Genomic DNA, 27,008 nt, shown 5'->3' with positions numbered 1-27,008 from the left:
ATAGCAGCAGAGGGGTAGTCTGACAAAACGGCGTCTGACATGGAAGAGCATATGAAAGCATGTCATTTAATTCCTCCATGCGGAAAAAAATTGCACCCTTTGACATTCATGTTGCTGAACATTTATGGAGATCAAACAGTGGATGTGAGCACAGTGAGGCTGTGGGTAGGATGTTTCAGCAGTGGAGACAGCGGTGTGAAAGACAAGCCACATTCCGGATGGTCATGTAGATTTTTACAAGCGCTGAACGTAGGCTCTTGTTCATCACTGTCGAAAACACCTAGCTAATGGTGGTGACTATGTTGAAAAAACAGTGTTTTGTAGCTGAGAATTTGCTCTATCAAATAATGTTATTGTGCTCTTTGTATCTGCCGTAGTATTCATGGAAATAAATAGGAGGCATTACTTCCAGAGTGATCTATGTATATCCCTTGTTACTTGCTATGTGACAAACCACTGCTTTGTTTTATGGTAGAACTGTGGGCCTTTGTAGGTACATGGAGCAGATCCATAGCTGGTCTGAAATGCAGGACTTCAGATGTCTGTTCTAGTAAATCAAAGTCATTCTGAAAATCAGGGTTTTTTAAGGCCAAAGCAGGCATATATTCTACTATGGATGTAATATGGATTATTCTAAGGCATACTCTTTAGAGACAAAAGAGATCAATTACAGCTAAATTAAGACATGATATAAGTAGATTTAGTGATATGAGGAAACTTAAATTAATGCTTTGCTAAGCAATATAGACAAAAGGTTGTTAGTTGCTTGTATGGTCCATCTAGCACTTTTCCTTCCTTAAAATACTTTGTGACAAAGGCAAGAATACCATAAAACACAAAAGGAAAGAAAGTTCATTTGCAACCAAAACCAGTTCAAGAGATTCTCAAAATAAAGAAAATACCTAATATTAATAATCCTAATAATCCTTGATTGGCTTCAAGGATTGCATTTTTGCTAACTTAACTGTTTGCCTTTGAACTGAACACTCTGCTTTTTCCTGAGGCCAAATCAGGGCGCGTATCACTTGAGAGATCAAGCAGAGAAAATCAGCGTCTCATTTTTACATGCACCTCTCTTGTTGCAGCCCTAGACATTCCCAGTGCCTCTCAGCAAGTCTCTGAGCTTGAAGTTGCTAGTGAGAAAAAGGCAAACAGAAGCAGTCTTTTATTTTCCTGCAAGACCAGCTCAGTACTGCACAGGTGTGCCAGTCATCACAAACCCACCCCTGCCTGCTCCCTACCAGCCTTGGATGGCTGTACTGGGGAGGAACAAGATGGCTGGAGGGCCCTGTGGTTTGTGCCAGGCCACCACTGTGCAGAGACCAGCCATGTTCCAGGTGTGCCTTCAACTTCTGCACCATTGCTCCTGATATTGCTTCCTGAGGGCTAAAGCTTTAAAATACAGATATTATTTATTTTCCCCCACAAGGATGAAAAACTATGGAAGCTTTGCATCCTATCTATCCTATGTGAAAGGCAATTCTGGTTTTCATATACAGGGTGAATAAACGCTTGCTCTGATACCATGGTGGTTCAGTTCCTTATGTGATCTTCAAAAGTGAAACCTAAACTTCCCCCAGGTCTCTAAATTCAGTGCAATTCTTCATCCTTTGATAGCACTCCACATAAAACACTTTTAATATGAGGGGCTTTAATTTGATCTGATCCCAAAAGCCATTGTACTAGAGAAGACCAAAAGTTCATGGAGTCATGACAGTAATGAAAGGCTTCATGGCTCTCAGTGGATTTCTCATTCACTTGAAGGCTCCACTTGATTCTACTCACTGTCTAGATAATCTTGTAGAATGGCACTGAAATCTGCCTGTTCACAGAATTAACAATACCTTCATGAGGCAGGAAACAGAGTGCAGGAATGATAGACTGTGGAGTATCAGATATTGCCTCAAAAACATCTGAAGCAGCACTAATGAAAGTTACTAATATAGCTTTGGGGTGGATTGCAGGAAGGGAAGACAGAAAGAAGCTGCTGGTCACAAACTTCAGAGAGAAATCTAAAATAAGAAAAAATCTGTTTAAACAGCATCTTAGAAAATCATAAATTGAGCTACCTTTTGAGGGCAGTTAAATACTGATCTCAGGAGACTGGGCAGAACCTGACAGACTCAGAATGGCTAAAGCAACATTTTCTCAAATGAAGCAATAAAGCTTGTACTCTTCTGGCTTACAAGCCTCAGACAGGAAAAGAGGGGAAAAAAAGATCTATTTTAGCAATTAGGAACCGTATCAGAGCAATGAAATATAAAACAAAAGAAATTTGTGAACTCTGAAGATTTCTATTAACACCTTTAACTTGCAAGAAACAGGTCTCTGGAGATAAAAGGTCAGACTGTGAAGGCTAATATGTCTAGTTACTCAGCAGAATAAAAGGCCAAGTTGGGCTGTTCTTTTGAGGCTAAGGAAATTCAGAAGTGATTTGAAAAATACACCAGCAGGAAAAACTTCAGGGCTTTTCTGCTTCCTCAGTGATTTTTCTTTTTGTTTTCAGAATATGCTGGGTAACATAGGTACCTTTAAGAACACTGCGGTGGAGGCAAATTCTATACATTCCTATAATCTGCGGACACATTATAAAATGTAGGTATTATGGATCCACTTTTCTGTTTGTTTAATAAAGTATTCTCTATCACTATAGCCACAGTAAAATAAAAACAGAGTTTCTGCTTAGATGTTTCTTGAGACAAGTTTCAAATTTAGTAAATGTCGTAAATTAGGTAAAAGTGGTAAATTCGGAGAATGAAGGTGAAAAGGAATTGGGATATTGCATTGCTGAGCTCAGATTGAAAGTGGGGTTCATTTTTTATTTGGAGAGTCTAAAGCTACTGACTGTTATCTAGTGCCAACCCCTGACTTTTGCTGAGCATATCACTTTGTATACACGACTTTTGGCTGTGACATATCACATCCCAACATGTTTACAAGCTTGAATCTTGAATGTGTCTTTATTAATAGTCTCACATTTCACATAAGCTGCAGAACTGCTTTATTGGTGCTACAGAGTTATTACTGTAAGTTATAAAGTCTTCCACGATGTAGTAATGATAAGATCAAATCAAACTTTGCTTATAGGGCAGGGACATGATAATGCTGTCACAGAATCACAGAATGAATCACAGTTGGTTGAGATTGGAAGGGATCTCCAGAGGTCACACGGTTCAAATCCCTGGTTTAGCAGAGTCACTCAGGCACCTTGAACATCTCCAAGGATGGAGACACCACAATCTCTCTGGGCAGCCTGTGCCAGTGCTCAGCCACACCTTCACGGTAAGATGTTTCCAGACGCAACCTCTTGTGTTTCAGTTTGTGGCCACTGCCTTGTTTCATCAACAGGCAACACTGAAAAGAGCCTGGTTCTGTCTTCTCTACATCTTGTTTCAGATATCTGCACACATTGATAAGATCCCTCCTGAGTCTTCCCTTCTCTAGGCTAATTAGTCACAGCTCTCTCTCAGACTTTCTATGTATGTGAGATGCTCCAATCCCTTAATCATTTCTGTGGCCCTGAGCAAGACTCTCCAGTATGTCTACATTTCTCTTGTAGTGTTGGGTCCAGCATTCTGGGTGGGGCCTCACCAGTGCTGAGCAGAGGGGAAGGATTACTTCCCTTGACCTACTGCCAAATTTTGCCAATTTCCCCAGCCTGTCAACATCACTCTGAATGGTAGCACGACCCTCTGGTATATCAACTGTTCCTCCCAGTTTTGTATCATCAGCAAACTTGTTGAGGGTACACCCTGCACATCATCTAGATATTTAAGGGAGATGTTGAATAGGACTGGGGTCAGCATTAGCTGGTTACTAGCCTCCAAAGAGGTTTCATACCACTGAACACTACTTTTTCAGCCTAGTAAGTCAGACAGTTTTCAATCCATATTATTGCTTAATCAGTTCATACTTTATTAACTTCTATATGAAGATATTACTGAATCACAGAATCACAGGGATTGGAAGGGACCTCGAGAGATCATTGAGTTCAACCCCTCTGCTAAAGCAGGTTCCCTACAGTAGGTCACACAGGTAGGCATCCAGACAGGTCTTGAATAACTCCATAGAAAGACACTCCACAACCTCTCTGAGCAACCTGTTCCAGTGCTCCATCACCCTTACCATAAAGCAGTTCTTCCACATGTAAGTAGGGAACTTCTATGTACAAGTTTTAGACCATTAGTCCTTGTCCTAACTCTGCACACCACCAAGAATACCTTAGCCTCATCCATTTGCCTTCCCCCTCCCTTTAGATATTTGTAACATTTATCAGATGCCCTCTCAGTCTTCTTTTCACCAGGCTGAACAGACCCAGGTTACTGAGCCTTTTCTCATACAGGAGGTGCTCCAGGCCCTTTATCATCTTTGTGGCCCTCCCCTGGACTCCTTCAAGGAGATCCCTGACTTTTTTGAACTGGAGAGCCCAGAACTGGACACAGTATTCTAAATGTGGCCTCACCAGGACAGAATAGAGGGGGAGGACCACCTCCATCAACCTGCCAGCCACGCTGTATTTTATTACAGGAGACTGTGTTGACACAATAGCTTGTTGATGGAATACTTTCACAGGAATCTTCTCTGGAGGCCTGCAAAGTGATGTTTGACTACTTTTGGCCCCATGACTGAATTAAAATATTATCCCTGTTTGGTTCTCAGCATTTCTTATAGATTTGTATATAACCTTTATGTAATCTTTATATAATTGTGTTGATCACTTCAGCATTATCTTAGAAAATGAATCTTATTTCACTGTTGGATGATTTAAAAAGAGCATATTCAACTGGCAAAGATTGACTGTATTAACTATAAGGAAATCATTGCTTCCATACCTTTAAAAAATAATTTATTACTGTTTAGAGTTCTGCACTGATTGCTCTCTAAATACTGCTAGAGTTAATAAAAATCTTTCCTTATAAATGTTTTAACAACTTGGGAACATCTCATAACAGATGACTTGAGACTGATGTGAATAAAATTAAACTAGTAAGAAATTTTCTGTAACAGAAAGAAGTACTTTTTGAAGCACTTGCTAATAACCTGTTTGCCTTACCAGAGGTAGCATCTCTTCTCCAAATTAAAGCTGCTCAAAATAACTGAATTTAATACAGATCTTTACTTGCAGTTTATTACGCATTGTTATTCCCACTGCATTCATTTTCTGCAAGTTCTGTCCAAGGATATTAAGCTTTATATAATGTTCAGTTCTGTGCTAGAGGAGCACTTTTCATGAGAGGTAAACCCAGATTTCTCCTCCTCCCAAGAAACACTCTCTTTACAGGGCTACAGAGTCAAACTTCTTAATTTTTACCCTAATGCACAATCTAGCGTTTATTTTATTTTAGTAGTGATGGAAAATTATTTTGAAATCACAGAATCAAAAAATAATTCTGATAGGGTGGATCCTCAGATCATCTAGTCTACATTCCTGTTCAAAACAGAGTTAAAGTCTATTCTCTTTGTGACTTGTCCAGCTCAGTTCTACAAATCTTCAAGGGTGGTGTTTCTAGCTGGTCACATTTTCCAATGGTCAACTAGCCTCACTGTGAGGAATTTTTTTCAGCTAGAATTTTCCTTGCTGCAGTCCATAACTGTTGCCTCTTGTCCTTGACTGCAAACCTCTGGTAGTCTAGCTCTGTATTCTCTGTGAAAGTCCTTTTAGAAACTGAAAGGATTGGATCTGTACTTAACCTTCACTTCTCCAGACTAAAGAAACAAAGATCCCTGTGGCTCTTTCTGTCACTAAAACATCTTAGTAACTCTGGACAGGATCCCTTCCAGTTTGTCAACATTTCTCTTGTACTGGGGAGCTCAAATGTGGACATAGCGGTCCAGACTTCAAAAGGGTGCAGTAGAAGGAAATAATTACCTCCATTCAGTTGAGGTACTGGCTATCCCCTTGCCATTGCATCCCAGTGTGTGGTTAGCACCCTTCTCCAGGAGGTTGTGCTGCTGATTTATGTTCAATTAGTTCACTACGATTACTTATCCTCATTCAGTCCTATTCTGCATATCTGCTGTCTGGCCACTCAAGCCTAGCCTAAACTACATGGAGTTATTCTGTGAAAGATGAAGGACTTTTCAATCTGTCTTCACTGAGTTTCTTGAAGTTCCTCTTTCCTCATTCCTCCAACCTCTACTGCTGAAGGTATTGCTGAATAGCAGCCCTGCCCTCCACCAGATTAACTAGTTTCCCTAGACTAGTGTCATCTGAAAATTTAATGAAGATGCTTTCTATCCCATTGCCCAGGTCCTTGATGAAGACATTAAACACCATTGAGGAGGTAGCTAGTGGCTTGGCTCCATAAAAAGCTTCCAGAGGCGAAGTAGAGGATGGTTAACAGCTCATTTCTGAAGCATTCAGATGCAGTAATAATAGATGCCATAGAGAATACCCATGTGGAAAGTAATAATTCAATCGTCAGAATGACATTTGAATAGTGTGCAGCAAATAGAGCCTGAGGCCACACATCAAATACTAAGGATAAAAGAAAAAAACTAGCATCTGCTCACTCTTCAAGCATCATCTATCTTTTATGTCAAAAGAAAGGAGTTCAGTGAAAAAATAACCAGTGATCATGTGACCATGAAAAATAATCAGTAATCATTTACTTACGTGCATAAGAGGACTGAATCCAATATTTCCTAAATTATGCATGCTTATCATTCCAATCTGAAAATTAATATTTTAACAAAGGCATGCATTTATGTATTCAGGATGGATGAAAAGGCAGCAGAAAGCTCTAGTTAAGGGATAGGCATTCCTGCATCTTGGTCAGGACTTGCTACTAATATCCTGCATTAAACTACTGCTCTGAACAATCTTCATTTTAGTTCATCATTTTTTAAATACCATAGGAAGAAAGGAGGATGATATTAGGTTAAGCTGAGGTAGAAGAGAAAGAGGAATAACATGGCAGAGTTAATTAGATTTACTGATTGTCATATTTTGTGGAGAAATTGAGCTATACTCTAATTCAGCAATCTACTACAAAATATTAATGCTCAACACCCCCATCTTTAATCAGTGGCTCTTACTGAAACTGACACCAAATATACCTTTGATTGTTGTATAAATGTCTAGATGTTGAAATGAGTTGATGATATTCCACTCCAACAGTTCTAATATTTACTTGCACTGTCTGCCAATTGGGAATGATGTGAAGAAAGATGCATTTAAGGAACTTTGAAAAATTCTATCTCAGGTACTTTTAGTGTGATAGTACACACAGATGTGTATACACAAGCACTGAGCTGAAACTGGAAAGAAAATAAATTATTACTGCTTGTATTTTATTACAGTTAATTATCATTTTATTTATCAGCTTGAAATCCTGACTGAAAAGCAACAGCAAATCATAAGGCATAGGTGAAAATACAAATACAGCCTTTCAATGATATGGCTCTTTTTATGATTTTCTTCTAGCTGGCTGATACTTAACGGTTATTAAAGAACGTAGCATGATAAGGGAAGTGCAGAAATCTGGAAATGTATTCAGATGCTGAAAAATACATGGCTACTCTCAGTTGAGTGAATATATGGTTTATGCTACTTATGGTTTCTTCTTAAAAGGGAAAATCTACTAACTTGCTTGAAAAAAATAGGACCTGCAATGCTCCTACTTGTTTTCTTTTCAAGCAGATTAGTGGCTTTTCACTTTTACAAGAGAATATGAAGGGCACAATAAAGAATGTCAAAAGGAAATTTGTTCAATTCAAAAGGTGCTGAAGCAATTAGTTGGAATGTCACTGTTATAATGAGGCAATCATGTATTAACAACTATTGCTTTATTAATGATCTGCAGAAGACTTGTATTTGCAACTAACTCAAGTGGACTTTTTACTCCTGAAACTTTGCATATATCCCTGTCTCTTTTTAAAAAGTGCTGTAACTTTTTAAAATTTAGTTTTCACCTGACTAGTGGAAAAAATTATTATGTTAATGACAAATGCATTAATAAAATTTTTGAAGAATCATGATACTGCTTGAATGATTTCACTGATTTCTTTTACTGTGCAATTGCCAACCTGGAGTACTTTAATTCTCTTCTTTCTTATACAAAAAGCTGAGCATTTCTATTCACTGGACATTTTAATTGCTTCAAGATAGTGCCAAAGTTATAAATAGATTTTTTTCCAGCTATCATATATATTTAGATATATGATTTTTTTACTATTACATTCCACTACCAGAAGAATCTTAAAGATAAATATTGTGTTTTAAACAACTGGATACTATACTTTCTCAGAGTAGGATTTTTAATATTTTTTCTAAGACAAATCTTTTACTGATAACTTAATAGTGGAGAGATGCTCAGTTTTGACACTGGGGGACATTCTGACCACTTAAAAGTAAATGTTATATTTTGAAGTTATATCCTGAATGAGTAGGAAATCTATTTTTAATGTTAAAAAAAAAATGAAATGCCAATAGTCTTATTGCCATGCAATCAGCTTTAGTGTATTACAGAACTTCTTGCCCATCTTTCGGGGGATTGACTTGGTGCCTCTGCTCTGTTAAAAGATAGTGTAATGTGCCTTTTCTTGACCTACTGAAAATTGCCACTGAATAGCACAAGCTCTGGACAATAACAGACAAATCATCTCTTCCCCAAGTTCCTCAAAAAATAGAAATGAATTCTAAAGTTTTAATTTTACAGGTGACTTCAAAATATTCTTCTTAAAGCATCCCAGTAAAGTTTACTTTTACAGTGCTAGTGTGAGGTGGGACTGCCAAATAATTGCCTGAAAGTTGCAAAAAAATCCTTGGCTGCTTTGATCCCAGAGATGTATAATGCCAAAGACCAAGCAAGGTGAGAACAAAAGGTTTCACATGTGAGGAACAAGTAAAATGTATAGAATGTAACATAAAAACATTTTCCAAAATTACTGTGAAATGAGTTTATACATTTCAATTTTTAATTAAACACATAATTTATCACACAAGTGGTTTCATGTCAGGTAGGCAAAGGAATTATGCGAGCTCTAGTGATTAAACACAGAGATGTTAAACCTTGTCATAGCCTTGTGTTTCTCTCTGGGGCTGTCACTATAGGAGGTACCAGCTACTGAGACCCGTCAGAACTCATTAAATGTGATCTACTGCTTAATGCTCTGGATATGAAGGAAGGATAGGGAATCTGTCAATACATGAGGAGCAGGTAAACAAAACAGCGCAAATAAGGGACTCCCTGCTGAAGCGTGGACAAGTTTTCAGCACCACTTTCTGAAGAACTTCTTTGAATAAAAAGCAGTGGAGAATTTTAGAAAGAGTAGTTCATAATTACAGGGGAAGTATGGGCGTAATTTCTTTTCTCTCCAAGTTACAAATAGGAGATATCTGTGGCCTCAAACTAAGCAAACACTGGTCTTCTGGTGACCAGAAGAATCTAAATATTTTTTTCTAATTGAGAAGATTCTAACAGTCCAGACCATGAGGGTTGTGGATAAAAATATATTTCCTAGTGAGGGCACTGAGATGGAACTAGAAGCTGACAGACTTCAAGGGGCCAACATTACATCAGACTGGCATTCACTGCTGCTGTATGTAAACAAAAGAGGAAAAAAAGACTTTTTCCTGTAAATTCATGGTGTCGATTATTCACACCAGTGCACAAAAAGAATTTGAGTCCTAGCTGTCTGCTTTTCAGTTCATTCACATCCATTCAAATGTGTGTGGGCAGAAAATGCACTGTGATTTACACAAGACTGGAGCCCAAAGGCCACTCACAGGCCTCACTGTCCCTGCCCAGCCACTCCTGAAGTTCCCCCAACCCTGCCCACTGCTCAGGACCCCATTTCAGCCCCAAGGGCCAACAGCCCCCGCCTAGCTCCTCACAACCCTGCCCTGTCTGGCTGTGGGCCATATTTAGCAAGGCCAACCGGGAGGTCCAGGTTGCAGCCCCTCCCCATCCTTGGGAAGATGCCCAGTGAGCAGGGCTGGGGTAGTCCAGGTGGCCCCAGCTGCCCTGTCCTGTGGTAAACCTGACTTTCAGGCCCTGCTCTGACAGACGCCTTGAGATTCTCTGTTGCTCCAGGTCCCTTACCAAGCCACCAGCCTGCACTGCACCTTGGTACATAAGGATTTGGAGAACTTGAGATGTCAGGATTCGACATCCTGAATTTGCTATGATTTGGTCAGACTCGAGTTTAAGTAATCTAGTGTCTGTTTCCATAGCACTTATGGAGAGGTTTTTCACAGTCTAACAAGACTTCACCAGTAAAATCACTGAAGTGAAGCCTTCCTGATTCACAGTTTGTCTTTTGACTGAGAAAAAACTTACACAAAACCTTTATTTGGTAAAAAAACAGAGAAATGCATTTAAAATGGTTTACATATACCCAAGTGCAATAACAAGGGGATATACTGTAGATTAGAACTAGAGTGTGACTCCTTTATTACACAGAATATTTGCGTAGTGATTCAAGTATGAAAACCATTGTGCATTCTGTATTTTTATTGATTTTATTTGTTTATTTTTAAATTATCATTATCTTGACATAAAAATATTAATTTCAGGACCATTATACCTTTTCCACTACTTTCAGGACTAATAAAGTTCCCCTACTCCCTGACTTCTTAAATATACACACAAATAATGAGATTATTAAGAACCCATGAAATCTGTCCCTCCAGGTTATGTTTTTGTAGCCTTGACATACAAATGTTTTATGCAGGTCTGAAAAGAACCTCTTAGGTCATAAATGAAGAGTTTTCCTCTCGCAAACATGCACGTACATGAGTTTATAAATTTTACAAGTGCCATATTAGAGATTAGGATTTCAATCTCATTGATTCTACTGAGTGGCTGTTCAAAATCTCATTTCTGTAAAATTTAGAAAACCTTGCCTAACTCACAGCTTAATTATTTTTACACATTTAGTTAGTTTTGTGCCAATCTGATCCTTTTCTTTTAAGAGTTTTTCCTTCTCATTTTTGTAATGCATTTTTAGAAACAGATAACATCCCCTCAGAGGATAAGCATTATGTCTTTAACAAACTACATCTAAACTAGCTGCAGCTTTTCATCATTAAAAATAACCAGAATACCTTGCTGTATTCTAGATAATTTACAGGCCATAAGAAAATACAAACCACTGGTTAAGTATATTTTGTGTTGGTAGTAAATTACTCTGCCTTTTTAAAGGAATCAGAAAGTACTCCACTCTTTTGGTGGAATCATCATCTTCTACCCAAGGTTTGTTGTAGCTTGAATGCTGACTTCAAAGAGATCAGTATTTCAGTTAATCTTTTCAGCAGAGTCATGAACATATATCGACATGTGAGAAAAACATATTGCTTTAATTATAACAAAATGTTAAAGCTCCACAAGTATTGGTAATAGGTGGACGGTTGGACTGGATGATCTTGTAGGTCTTTTCCAACCTTGGTGATCCAGTGATTCTATGATTCTATTCTACAGTTATTGCAGAATCAGGAAATAAGACAATGCTTAGAAAAATAAAATAATACAAAATAATACAAAATAAAATAAAATGAAGTGATTGACTAGAGAACAATATTTTTCCCTTGATGAAAGTGATAGCAGAGTTGTAATATTTCCCTTCAAGTGCCTCCAGCAACTGGAGAATCTATATCTGGTTTTAATGGTAGTTGTTTCTTTAGACAGTGTATGGATACTCTAAAAATACAGTTTGGACTAAGAACGACTGTGCTCTGCTAGCTCTAGCTCTGCTAGAGCTGTGGCTTAGGTATTAGTTGGCTTGGAGTGTTTAAGACTGAATCAAAGACGACTCATTTCCTGTATAGTGAATTCAAATCTTTGTATCCATTGCAGTCTTTTCAGCTGTTGTCAGTATCAGTCAGTGACATCTCAGCAGACAGAGCTGTTGTACCTCCAGCACAATGTTACTTGTTTTACTAACAGGCTTAACTAATATGAGTAATAAAGGAATGTCCTGAGACACAGACTCCAGGATCTGATAAAGATTAGCATTATATCCTAATGGCATCCTGTTATATGTCTCTTCTTCAGTAACCTCAATATCAAATTTAATTGTATAGGTTGAGCTTTTTAGATTTGTCTCAGGACATAAAATTAATTCGCATAAATCTCATGCTCTCCTCATTCTGCTCTTTACAGAGGTTAGTGAAAAACTGTCCCCCTTCCTTGCTGTTCAAGTGGGCTTTTGAAAGAGTCTTAGGCATAAATATTATTGAAAGACTGACAGACTTCTGCAAAACTAATTTTCCCATCCTCTTATCACGGATTTGTAGACAAGCAGGCACCTAGAAACTGCAGTTTAAAAGCTGGACAAGGCAGACTAATGCAGCTAAATGGAATTGGCTGCCTTAGATATATTTATTTGTTATTTTGCCTATTCCTATCCAGATTCATTCTCCCTCCTCTCTCCCCCTTGATTCTTAATGAATAGTTATTCACTTTCAGTTGGTTAAAAAATAAACCAGCAGAGAAGATGAAAGCTCACCTCAGAGGCATTGGGAGGAATTGCATTGCTGAACTTTTCCATATACAATCAGCTCAGTTCTTCACTGTATTGGAGACTTATCACTCAAAAAAGCATCGGGTGATGGACTGCGATTAAAATGTCCCGAGAGCAGTCTGGGAGCATGTCTTTCAGGGATTTGTTATCAGAATTCCATATATTTTAGAGTATTTATGGGGCCTTCATGAACCCATACTTTTACAGGAATAGAGCAATTGTGTATTATACCCCAAACATATACTCCACTGCAATTTCAAATGCTAGCTATAGGAATAAAAAGAAATACAGAAGACATTTATGGAATAACATGACAGTAGAATATATATCCCAATATGTTCATTTTAGTACCATCTTGTAAACAATTGACTTAATTCTGCAGTTACATGTAGTATATGTATGATTTGTCAGCACTGTGTTAGCGTCTTTAAAAAAAGAAAGCAGAGAGATTATAATTGTCATAAACAGAACTGCCCAGTATTTTCCTAATGGGAAATTTTATTTGATGGAAAAATATATTTGCAGGTAATAATTAAAAAAACACAGGAATACATATGTTAGCTTCAACAGTGTTGGAATTTATCATTAAAATAGGAGAGATCTTAATCAGCCAGAACAGCTGGTAGGCCTGGGATCTGCAGTGTGAGGTGGGAGATCAATATGAACATGCTGTTCTGCCGGATTCAGAAGGATTTAATCTGAAGACTTTCCATTCTTAGATGAGTTACCAGATTGTCACGCATTTCAACTGGAGTAAATGTGTCTATCCTTTTGGAATTGTTCCACTTCAAATAAATAATTTATGGAGGGACAATGACTAGTTTCAGCAGTACTTTTGGGTACAGGACATGAAAGATCAGATAAGCAGGTCAAGGGAGGTGCTCCTGCCCTTTGAGTCTGTGTTGGTGAGACACCTCACCTGGTGTACTGTGTCCATATGTGGAGTCCTCGGAACAGGAGAGTCACAGAATCATTAGAATGGCTTAGTTTGGAGGGGACCTTAAAGATCATCCATTTACAACCTCCATGCCATGGGCAGGGTTGCCAGCCACTAGACTGGGCTGCCCAGGATCCCATTCAACCTGGCCTTGAATGCCTCCAGACATAGAGCATCTCTCTGGACATCCCATTCCAGCACCTCACAATCCCCTGAGTAAAAATTTCCATCTAACATCTAACTTAAATCTCCCCTCTTTTAGTTTAAAGTCATTCCTCCTTGTCCTATCACTATCAGACTGTGTAAAAAGTGGGTCCCTCTCCTGCTTGTAACCTCTCTTCAGGCACTAGAAGGCCTCAAAGAGGTCTCCCCGGAGCCTTCTCTTCCCCAAGCTAAGTAAGCCCAGCTCCCTCAGTCTTTCTTCATAGGAGGGGTGCTCCAGCCCTTTGATCATCTTCACAGGCCTCCTCTGGACCTGCTCCAACAGCTCCACACTGTTCCTGTACTGGGGGCCCCAGGCCTGGACACAGTACTCCTCACAAGGGCAGAGTGAGGGGGACAATCACCTCCCTTGCCCTGCTGACCACCCTTCTTTTGATGCAGCTCAGGAGACTGTTGGCCTTCAGAGGTGCAAGCGTACACTGCTGGTTTATGTTCGGCTCTTCATTCATCAGGACCCCCAAGTCGTTCTCCACAGGGCTGCTCTCAATGTGTTCTTCTCCCAGTCTGTACTCATATCTGGGATTTCCTCTACCCAAGTGCAATACCATGAACTTGGCCTTGTGTTGGAGTGCATCCAGAGAAGGGCCACAAAAATGATCGAAGGGATGGAACAGCTCCCCTGTGAAGACAAAATGAAAGAGCTGAGGCTGTTCAGCCTGGAGAAGAGAAGGCTCTGGGGAGACCTGATTGCAGCCTTTCAGTATCTAAAGGGGATATAAGAAAGAAGGGGACAGACTCCTTAGCAGAGTCTGCTGTGATAAGACAAAGGGAATTGTTTTCAAACTAAAGGAGGGTGAGATTTTTGTTGGTTATGAGGAAGAAGTTTTTTACAGTAAGTGTGGTGAAGCCCTGGGACAGGTTGTCCAGAGAGGTGATGTATGCCCTGTCCCTGGAAGCATTCAAGCTCAAGATTGATCAGATTCTGAGCAACCTAATCTAGCTGTAGATGTCCCTGTTCATTGCAGGGAAGCTGGACTCTAGGTGACCTTGAATTGTTCCTTCCAACTCAAATGATTCTGTGATTCTAAGATAACTAACTATTCTGGAGGATATCTGTTGATACGCCAAGTAAGCAGGTGCAACAAGGGAGACTAGTACACTTCAACTTCCTCAACTGCTTAATACCCTACTGGGTTAGACATTCCTATGGAATGTCAGAGATTGAATTGCTGGACTGGATGACATAGAATTTAGCATTTGACTTTTAACCTCTAAGAGTATCTGAAGGTCTATGTAAGGAATCCACAGCTCTCTGCATTTTGCAAATCCTCACTCCAGCATTTCAACTTATGCCACATATCCATAGCAGGGCATGAATGGGCTACATATCAATAGCAAGATGTACTGAGGGGGAAGTCCTTCTTAGTGACTTCAGTGACCATCATTCTGTAGTATCAAGTGATGTTCAGATGTTTAAGCACTTCACTTTCTCTAGTGTTACACCAATTGTAACTGACAGCTCTCAAGGGTGATTTGTAGTGATGAAGGAATAACTGCAGCATCCTTGCAAGAATTCACATCTTATCATTCAATCCTTCAGACATGCGAATGCTATCTAATATCCGTAAGGTGTCCAGTATTGTCAAATTAACTGCCCATCTAAAACTACTAGATACAGCTTCTGCAAACAGCTTTAGGATTCTCAGGGATTAAAAGATGCAACACAAAACCAATTTTCATTCCTTTCCATATTAGGAGGGATCTATGCTGCTAGTAACAAGAAAAATGCAGTCTTATCATTTAGATTTTTCAAAGATTGGTACCTTTTATTTTTCTTTATAATAATCCCAAAGTGCCCAAAAAGATTTACAGTTCTAACAGAGAGGAAAAAAATACCCACACCAAAAGCCATTTAATATGAACCATCTCTATTTTCTTCTTTCTGCTTTCATCCCACTACATTTATTGTTGTTTTTCTTGTCAGTGGATAGACATAAATGCTGTTGCAGGAACAATTGGAAAACAGGAACATATATTTATGTAAACAGGTATTGATTTAACTTAAAAAAGAGAGAGAGAGAGAGTGAGAAAATAAAAGAAAGAAACTAAGGCTTTCAACACTGTGTTGCAAATCATTATGACCAGGGCCGTCTATGTACAAAGAATATATGGATGAGTTCAACTGATATTGTTTGGGTCTACTATGAACTTCCAGAGTTAAAATTTCTGTTTGCAATTTGAATCTCTGTACCATGTTAATCACTAGATTTAGATTCTTGTGCTGTGGTGGGTTTTGTGGGTTGTTTTTTTGCTGTTTTTTTTTTCTCCCCTGGTCTCACAACAATAATGGTTGTTTTATTTGTTTATTCAGCTCTGTGCTCTATGGTTGACAGTTCCACATTTGGGAACATTGAAAAAGAGGTCACATGACCTTTCCAAACACTGCAAAACTCTGTTCTTCTCAAGATGACCTGAAATGTTCTAATTATTGGTTATTCCCTCTAGTTGGTGATGCAGCCAACAAGCACGTAAAGTTCAGTGAACCCACAAGTGTACAGCTGTTATCTTTGACTTGTGGCCAAACTAAAAATTGGAACAGAATTTATCCAGACAAGTATAAAGTCTCTTGTTTAAAGCAGTTATTTTCTAAGCCAAATGATCAGGTTGAAAATAAGGAGGAGTGAATCCTTTTTCTAGGAACTTTGATTCCAACCAGGATCAACATTTCAGAGATGAGATGTTAATACAGATTATGCACTTGACTGCACAAGTCTTGCAATGAATGTCCAAGTCTCAAATCTATTATTATGTGTGCAGTTTTAGCTTGTAATCCAATTGTTCCAATTTCATTTTTTAAAATATAAGTCATCTTTTCTTACAGACTTGAAAAGAAATTGATTTTATTTGGTTCCTGCATAATGAAAGTAAAGTTTGAAAGATGTCAGTGACAGGTAGGCTAGTACAATCTTCGACACACACCACAGATATCTGCTCTGATGTTCCAGTTTCAAATAGCCAGATATGAGAAAGGAATAATTATCTATTATTTCTGTCATCAGTGTTTCCTAGGAAATTTCTGTAATTAACTGATCTTAGTCTTCTTATACGAGGTCAAAAAGGTGTAGCAAAAATAAAAAAACATGATAGAAATTGTACCTCTCTTATGTATTGCTTATCCAGACACTGCTGCCTGATACGTTCTTCAGATCAATTTTGTACTGGCCAAGACTGTGGTGAAGGGAGACAATGTAATCAGAAATAGTTTCACAGTGTTTTTCATAGCTGTGCTTGCCTGTGTTGTACAGCAAGTGGATATAAAAAAAACTGATTCCTGAGTGTATGTGTGTCACATTCATTGGTAAGCCAGAGGTCTTTCCACTACAGTGAATGCGTATCAACTCATCCGAATGGATATTTGATTTCTGTTGAACTGTATCATGAGGTGCAGATCAGCTTCTTCTTTCCAGGTAGTATAGTCTGCTTGACTGATAACAAGGCTTAATTAATATGCATCTGAACAGCTTTTCACTTTCTCTTTAGTTTGATATGATTCACATTTGTATGGGGAACAGTACAGAACTTAATAGCAGATGTAAACCCATCCAGAATTCTTCCTGTACTGTCTTCAATAATGACAGAAATGCAGCAGGTCACTGAGATAAGATTTTTTTTTTCATTAGAAAGCATTTTGTTACACTGGATGGCGAAAACAATCTAACTACAACTTTTACAGTAAATTCTAAAATAGTTCACATTTTAGGTAGCCATCTTAGTAATCTGTGATAAAGGACAGTTTTCAAAAGTCTGTTGAACAAATTATAGATTTTCAAAAACTATTATAGTCATTCAGGTGTCCTTATATGATGGAATGACAGCATCAGTGAACAAAGCAAATGATGCCATCTACCTGGACTTCTGCAAAGCCTTCGATGTGATTCCACATCACATTCTTATCTCTGAGTTGGAGAGAGATTTATTTGAAGGGTAGACTATTCAGTGGATAAAGAATTGGTCACAGCCAGAGGGTTGTGGCCAACAGCTCTATGTCCATGTGGAGGCTGGTGACCAGTGGTGTCCCACAAGGGTTTGTCTTGGGACTGGTGCTCTTTACATCTTGATCAACAACCAACACAGTGGGATTGAGTGGACCCTCAGCAAATTTAATTGGTTTTAAATGAGCAGTGCTTTAATATTGGTGGGAAATAGGATTTTTTTATCAACTACCATAGAAGAGGAATTCCTGTCATGAGATGCATCCAAAGTTACACAAAATGAAAAGGAGTTATTTGAAGGTAATTCTTGATAGATCAAGTGATGCTAATCAGTGGTTGGACCAATCCGTGTGTAAAGGCAATATTGCAGCTGAAAGTTTCTGCATAGGAGACCATCAAAACATTTCATTCTAACTATTGTGCATGTCAGTGAGAAAAGTGCTAGCAAAATTCATCCCCTCTTAAGCTGTTTGTTTCCTGTCCCTAAGCGACCAATATCTCCTTAGCCAGGAAATGGATTTTCTCTCATCTTTTTCCTGTGGTTTGAATAATCATTTATTTAAATGTATTAAGCAATCTTTCTACCTCATTATGTTCTTCCTAAGATGCCTCCCCACTCTGCAACCCAGACATTTAACAAATAAATTGCTGGATAAAGTAATACATGAGCAATCATCTCCAAGCTTTAGGAAGCAAAGTGGTCAAGGTTCTTCTCAATATATTTCAAATATGAAATGCCTGCTCAGTTGCTTTTCTCCATTTTGTTGTTGTTATTTGCTTTGTACTTCCTCTTTATAACTTTGTCTATCTGATGGTTTATATATGTTATTTAGAGTACAGTTTTTCTAGAAGACAGAAGAACTGGAAAGCTATTACCAGGAGGTAAACAAGATAGGTTAATCTGTATCTGATAAAAGTAATCAGATTTCAAGATTAAAAAAAAAGAATTATTGTGGAACGTTATGAAAGACACATACTACACAGAGGAAGGAAAGAATATCACAGCAGATTATGCATATTTGAATACATTTGCCACACAAATCACTACTCCTTTTTGAAGTATGCATTATAAGTTAAAAGAATACCAATAAATTAAATATTTTAAGATTGGTTAAGAAATAATTATTTTACCATGGACTGTTTTTTTTTTTTTTTTAACCATCAAAGTTTCCTAATGTTTCTTCATCCTCAGATCTTTCTGTGCCTTTCTGGTACATTTGCTTTCTTCAGCAGGAGCGAGACAGAGTCAAGTATTTGGGTTGGGGATTGAAGGAATTTCTTGCCTCTTGATCAAAAGAGGGGAGGATATCCAGATGGAGAAGTTTGATCTGTTGCCCAGAAGCCATGCTTGTTCGTGACATGAATGAGAGTTTGACAACCACAGAGAATATGAGATTGCGGCTCAGGTGGATGTGTGGCACAGTCCCACCTGTTGAGCCATTCAAGCAACCAAGCAACCTGAATCTTCCTGGATCCCACAGAGCTGATAAGATTTGTTATGTTTTGAGAGCACAGAGGGAAGGAGATATCCATCAGGCAGATTAACTGATAGCTTAAACATTAGCTTGAGGGAAAGTTGGAGAGGAAACATTAATAAAAGGAGACAAAGACAGCATGGTCTTAAGGATTTGATTTGACATGTTGGAGAGTCACAGAGGAAAAATAGATGTCAGAAATGTGTGTCATCAGTGAGAAAGTGTCTGTTGGGAGGTGGTTCGCTCTGGCAGAAGGTAGTGCTTTGGGTCTGTAAGAAAGACTAACATGCTAACCAAAACATTGGGTGAGGGCTATGAGACTAGGAGGTGTGAGTAATTAAAAAGGTAATTCAGACACTGGGCAGGAAGAGGTCAGGCTATTAGAATGGCTGCAGAGAGACAGATGCACTGATGTTGAATAAGAGAGGAAAAGAGAATAGGCAGAAAGCAGGCACAAATATCGATGGAGAATAATCAGCTGATGCTTTTGGGAGTCAAAATGATATAGAAGTGTTAAAAGTTGGGAAAGATGGTGTGAGGTAGTAGCTGGCACAGAACTGAGTGAAGAACAACTTGTAGAATAATTTAGTTCAGGTGTCTGATGACTTGCAAGATAAATGATGGTGCTGCGTGGGATAGGTGCATGTACTATATGAGCTCATCTGGGGTGAACTTGATGCTGCTGTGTCACACGGTCACTAAGTGTCTCACTGCCAGCACAGTTAGCCCTCTGAATTTCAGAAAAGGAGATTCATTAATAAGAGCCAAACAGGCAGATTGTGTCTGCTTCTCTTTTATATTTTGTGCAGTACCAACCTTAGCTAAAAAGGTTTAAAGAGCATTTGCTGCAGTCTGAGAAGTGATTTTAAACATTTAGTGTCCTAGATTTGTCGTTGTCCTCAGCAACAGTGCAGAGCATCACTAAGGTTCTTGATATCACAGTGTAAAATGCGGAGTAGTAAAACTGCATCTACAAAAGGGTGCAAAGTTTTTGATTAAAAAACAGCATTATAAGCAGATTGAGGGTCTGTTTTACTTTAAACCATGGGAACAAAAAGATTGTTGGCTATACGGTGCAGTTGTCTTCTAATCAGTTGAATGGTAGTCTTATTTACAATACCTACAGATAAATTATTCGGGATTTTAAAGAAAAAAAATATCCATAAATGCATTAAGGAGAATATCTATCACCATTTATCATCTGAACAGAGGGACAAGGTCTACTGTACTTGTGACATGAACACAAAAAGATCGTGTTAGATTTATGAAAGTCTGTACCGGCACATTAGGCTCTTCTATCTCCTGTCCTGCAGAGCCCCCTATCTATGGGTTTATTTTGTGCAACTTGATTAATTTGAGTACGTCTTGCAAAGTCTTTTGATTTCTCCACATATTGTGAGATTTTCCTCTCTAGAAAACACCATTTTGCTTCCCATATACAACAGCTCACAAGTTTTCTTTATTTTGCTATTAAATAAAAGGACTTCTTTGAACATTTTAGAATGCTGCCGTTTGAAAGTGCATACATCCACCATGTCAGGGGAGGGAACATAAAATACATAGAAACATAATGTTCTTTTGAATAGTTAGGCACTAGCATGAACTTAAGCCAATTATTGTTCACTGCTACGGTTCAGTAAGACAAGAATAATTTTTAATGAAGCTGGGAATCAATACTGTTATTCTTGAGGTAGAGTCTATTTTTTCTAAATGTGACTGCTCCTAGGTTTTGGCAAATCGGTTGCCAGCAAATGTGATTCAAATTTGTTCCAGGAAAAGTACCAGAAAAAAAACTCAGGGTTATTTTGTGCCGTGTCTGAAATGACAAAGTGATATTTTCACATTCCTATCTACATTTTAAAGTGAGGGCAAGGAGGAGAGGGGGACTTGTACATGATAAATTACAGATACAGTGAGTGATCTCAGTGGTTTTATCTCCTTTTCTGTTTCAGTTTTTATATTGTATCTACACTGCAGTCAAAAATGCCATACAACTCCTGTAGGCTGTCAGCTCTGCTTCAACAGAATGTAGCAAAAACAACCCTGGGCTTAGAGATTGTAGAACAAACCTCTGTAGACCATAGCATATAACTAGGAGATATAAACATGCTGAATTTGCATCTGACCTCACTCCACTGCTAGTTGATCTGAACTTAGCAAATGTTAAACCAGTCTCTGGTACACCAATATGAGCCACTCATAAGTTTGTAGTTACAAGTATAATGACTAGGATACAGTCATTCTTGGCCAGACTCCATTTCAGTGGGTCTGTACAAGAACCATGCTGTTTCTTACTCAGTTCTGTGCTAGTATCACTCAACACCACCACCACTGGTTGCATTTTGTTATTAAGCCAAGTCTATCAGTCTACGTTAGAAGTTCTTCAGTTTAAGCATCTATAAATAAATGTAAAGCATAACCTCTGCCAGATGTTGCAGGACTTTGTCAAAAGCTGGATATGTCTCACAAAGCAGTATCTGACTTTCAGGTGCCAAAAGAATATGTAGAAGGCCCAGTGTTCTGCTTCTGATAGTGGCAGAAGAGAATGCTTTCTAGGAGAACACATGAAATTTGCTTCTTCTATAATCCCTCTCCTTACATTCCCCTGGCATCTGTGGCATTTGTATGAGTTGTTAAAGAGTGTGTACTCCTATTAATTTATCTAACCTCTTTTAAAACCTGCTGATACTCTCCACTTTCACAGCCTCTATGATCAGAATGGTATCTAATGACTAAAAAGGTAGTCTCTTTTATTCAGTGTAAACTTAACCCTTACAGTTCCACCCAGTTTTACTACATGGGATATGGTAAATAACATTTCTTCATGCAGCGTGTCTAGTGCCTTCATTAATTTGCAGACCTTGATCCTATCCCCTCTCCTGCTTAAACTGAAGATTCTCATTCTCTCCACCTCACAGGGCAGCTGCTCCTCACCTGAGATGATTCCAGTCATTCTTTTTTTGTACTGTCACAAACTCCACTACACCATCCTTTGAGATGCAGAGAACAGAATGATAAATATGACCCGATGCGTGCATAGCAGAGCAATCAAGTGATGTCTTTTCTGTCTTTTCTGCAGTACCAATCCCGGTGATGCCCAAGATTTTGTGGGCTTTTTCCCTGCCACTGCACGCTAAGCCAGTGATTCAGAGAAGTGTCAACCATCTTACTTTAAAATCTCTTTCATACTTTTAGTAGCAGTTCTGAAGTCAGCACCGTGTGAACAGATTTTAGATTATTTTTCCCCAGATGAAGTACTTCTTCTCTGTGTACACTGAAACTCACCTGCAAAATTTTTGCTTTGCTATTTCAGACTAGGAAATGCCCCTGTTTAATCACGTATGTTGGTTACTGCTGAAGACATTGATAAAACTTGTTCCCATGTTGATCTCCAGGAGACTCCTCTGACTGTTCCTAATTTTAAAAAGTGACCATTAATCTGTCCACTCAGCTACTTTTCTTTAACCAGCTTTCAGTTCATAAAAGAGTCTCTCCTTCTCTTCAAGTGGCAACTTAGTTCTTTTAATAACCTTTGACACAGAATCTCATCAAAGACTTTTGAGAGAAAAAAAAAGACAACAAACAAACAAATATATTATGTACACAGATTTCTTCAATCCAGGTATCTCCTGTCACTCGCTTCAAGGTTAGTGAGGCAAGATTTCACTTTATAGCAACTATGTCAACTCTTTTCCTAGCAGTCCATCCTCATGCAGGCTCTCAGTGGCCATCTTATAAATGCTACCATTTTACCATCAATTGAAACCATAATCACTAATTTGTATCTCCCAGGATCCCCTCTAATACCTTCATAGATGGGAAGGTTACACTGCTCATCTACCTGTATGGTAGCAGGTTGGATGTTTGTAAAAAGAGGTTTCACAACTTGGCCAGCTGCTCTACAACTTTACATTTGAACAAATTAAGTACATGCTGGTGGAGAGTCAGCTAAGTATTTTGGTACCTGGCTAGACATCCAGCTTGGAGTACATAGCGTGTTTCTCCAGTAGCACACATCATGCACATCCTGCATACCTTAGAGTCCCTGTGTAAAGCTGATATTGCCTTTGGCAACTACAGAATGTCTCTGACTCTCAGCTTCCAGGAGAATGGAAGATGCTAATACACTCCTGCTGTTCTTCACCTTGTACTTGCTGTTTCACTCAGTATGTCAGTACTTGAAAAGTGCCAGGCATATGCTGGTTGCTGCATGTCACTCTTGCTGTCTTAGAGTCTTGAGACACATACATTAGATATGTGACATATGCTGAATGAACAGTTAATGTCTGAAAAGGATTTCCATTGCTTAACATCAACTTTGTGAGTGTTAGCCCTCCAGCTTCTCATACCTAATTCTGTTTGTGTCCCCTGACTAGTTAACTCTGTGCTCTTATGAGTCTGCACAGTATGTGGAATTTGCAACATGAATTCAGTGAATTTAATCAATTCCTTATCAAACCTTACTTTGAGGTCTGGTTTGTGAGGATGAATTGGTAAATCCAAAATATTTCTATCCCCTCTACTACTGTGCACTCTTTCATATTTCATCTGTTTATTTTTCTCGTAGCATTTATTTTTTCCTTATTATATTTAACCATTTTGTCCCTATTTCCCTCCTTCTCTATATTTAAATAATATGCTTTAATATATTTATTGACTCTTTCCTTTTTTATTCTTTTATCCTCTCTGTCTTTCCCATTTTCCATTCTCCAACTCATTTACTCTGTCCCTCACTCTATAGAGTCTGGCATGCTAATGCTTCCAGAACCAAATGAATTAATGACTCCCTTGAGTCAGAGGGACAGCCACTTTAGCTTTATATAATCAGGGAGAGAGACGTTGGAACTACCTGCTCACAATGATACACTCCAATTTGTTGCTAATAGGTCAGAATCCCAGAAATCATCTCTTCTGGTGTTCTAAGTTAAACTTCATTTGGACTGGACAGTTGTAGGACATTTATACCAGTGAAAAATGTGGCTCTTTAATACGCTTTAGTGAATGTCAGTTGCGCTGCATGCTATGCCTCTCACCCATTCAAGAAGGTAAGAAACCTAAATAATTACATAATTGTTTTGTCACAATGAAAATAAGTTTCTACAGGAACCATACAGAGCAGTTCAGACCTAAGCATAGACTTAAGCAAGCCTGAATAAAGATCAGAGAACATTTTTCTAGTATGAATATAGTTGAACACAGAGCAATTTAACAATGTAAATTCTAAGAACACAGCTTTTTTATTTCATCTAATAGAACTTCAAAACAAATGTTTTGAACAAAACAAAGAGATGTAGCAGCAAGGACATCCCAACTGTCTGCTGTCTTTTATCCAAGAGGACCAAAGATGCCTGTTTTTCTGATCCCAGTATTTTTTTCAGGTAAATAAGTAGATGAAGTGAAGAAGGCGTGAATTTTTTTTTTTCCAGATTCTCTTTTGCATAGAATATTATAATGGTCTGATAATCAGGGTTATGCATGACATATTTTATGAGGATGATGTCATATTTCATAAGCCTCCAACAGAGATGATACAATCATTTCTCAGTAGGAGCTATATGATGTAATTGCCAGCGATACCACATGGATCAGTGGCCCAGCAGGCTTATTCAGTTCATATTTCCTATGGTACTAATATGTCTCTTTTTCCCACTTGAATACATCACAGTGAATTCTTAATTTTTATTTATTTCTTAATATTCAGGTGCTTTATTTCAAATCTGATTTTTGTTTGTCTGTTTGTTTTAAATAGAATCATAATGCTTTTTAACTTTTTGGGTTTCTACCCCCATTCCGCATTTTATAGCCTAATATTTGTATAGCCTAGTAATGATAAAAATAAGTATAAAGATGTCATTTTCTCCATTTTCCCAGTTGTTAGACATTCAGGATTTTCCTCATCTGTATTCTTTCTGCTGAACCATCTAGCAGGTAAAGCATGGACATCACTTTGAAGAGTGAAGTCCTAGATCTTGGTAGTGTCTGTACACTAAGGGAGAAACCTGGACACATAACCAATGCACTTATAGCACCTGACATTTCCTGTAACGTTACCTTCCTCTGTGTTGTACTTTCACAATCGAAAAGACTGTATCATTTCAGTCTCCTAATGTATGTAATTTTGCTAAGGATACAATTCCAGATCAGTGGGACTTGAACATCTGAGAAATGTGAAAATCCAGTTCAGGAATGGAAAGGTACTCTATCTGGAATGCTAAAGAGCCTCCTGTCAAATGGTTTATTCCTATAGGATTCCAAATCATTCTGTTAGCAAACAAGTAATATCTAGTCTTTGTGAAGATAAACTATTGCAAATGTTAGTCTGTCTTTGGTCCAGCTTGATATCAAGAGAGTTTTGAAGAGTGAAGAGAGGATAAAACTTAGTCGTTAGAGAAATACACTGTCTTTGTTTTCAAAAAAGTTTCTAAAACAGAGACAGAAAATGTAGAACAATGCTTCCAATATTCTCAAGTATGGCATTCATTTCACTACTTTTGTACTCAGGTTTCTTTTCTACTGAGACTAGCTTATGTATTAAAAAAAAAAATCATAATTGGTAAAATTGTATGATTTTTTATCCAGATATCTTAATATGTATTTCTTAACTCCCAGAATTTTACTTCAAAAATTGGCAGTACAGACTTACTGTCTGACATATGAGGGTACGTAGAGAGAAGTAAAATATGGAAAAGTAAATAAAAAAATACTGAAGGATCTTTCAACTGGAACCATAAATGAGAAGATGTGCCAATTGTTTCTTTGCTATTTTAGTAGATGCTATCTGTCCATTTATTTTTCAAAGATAAAAGGGTATCCGTTCTAGGACTCTAGCTGGGCTTAGAAAAATAATTATTGCGGTCTCAGCAGGTTCAGCACTCATCTGGAAAGAAAACATTCTCAGCATTAGACTGCTTGATCTGAAATATCAGACTGTGCCTTGTCCTGTCACCAGTAGGCATTGCTCAGTGAAACTACAAGTCCATTTTTATTTCTTAACCCTGATATTTGTTGAAGGTCAACCACAGCACAACATGATCAATCCAAGATGTTCCTGGAATGCACTGATGATAACTTCTCCAAATGATAGAGGATTCAATGAGGAGAGATGCTGTGCTGGATTTTATTCTTACCAACAGGGAGAGGCTTATGAGGAACATGAAGCTCAAGGGCAGCCTTGGCCGCAGTGGTCGTGAAATGGTAGAGTCCAAGATCCTTAGGGCAGTGAGGAAGGTGCACATCAAGCTCACTGAGGCAGCACTGTGTACTTGCAACCCAGAAAACCAACTGTCAAAAAGTCAAAGGAGATGATTCTCTTCCTCTAGTCCACTCTCATGAGTCCCCATCTGGACTACTGTGTTCAGCACTGGGGCCCCCAACATAAGAATTACCTGGACCTGTTAGAGCAGCTCCAGAGGAGGGCCACAAAGATGATCAAAGGGATGGAGCCCTATGAAGCCACTCCTATGAAGACAGGGTAAGAGACTTGTGGTTGGTCAGTCTGCAGAAGAGAAGACTCTGGGGAGACCTTATAGCAGCCTTCCGTTACTGAAAGGGGACGTACAAGAAAGATGTTGACAGACTCTTTATCAGGGAGTGTATGAGTAAAGATTTTAAACTGAAAGTAGATTTAGATTAGATATTAGGAAGAAATTCTTCACTGTGAGGGTGGTAAGGCACTGGAATATGTTGCCCAGAGAGGTTGTAGATGCCTTATTTCTGAATGTGTTAAAGGTCGGGTTGGATGGAGCTTTAGACAATCTGCCCATGTAAAAGGGGATAAAACAAGATGAACTAACTTCAAGGTGTCTTCCAACACAAACCATTCTATGATTCTATGAATTATCACAGAAATTCACACCTATAGTTCTTCTCTCCTCTAACTTTTGTGAAAAGCTACCAGTAATTCATGTCAAATACTGGGCAAATAGATATAATGAAAACTTCTCTGTGCATCTGCTAATGCATGACCATTGCCATTCT

This window comes from Numida meleagris, chromosome 1, assembly GCF_002078875.1.
Source record: "Numida meleagris isolate 19003 breed g44 Domestic line chromosome 1, NumMel1.0, whole genome shotgun sequence".
NCBI lineage: Eukaryota > Metazoa > Chordata > Aves > Galliformes > Numididae > Numida > Numida meleagris.
This window is presented reverse-complemented; position numbering follows the sequence as displayed.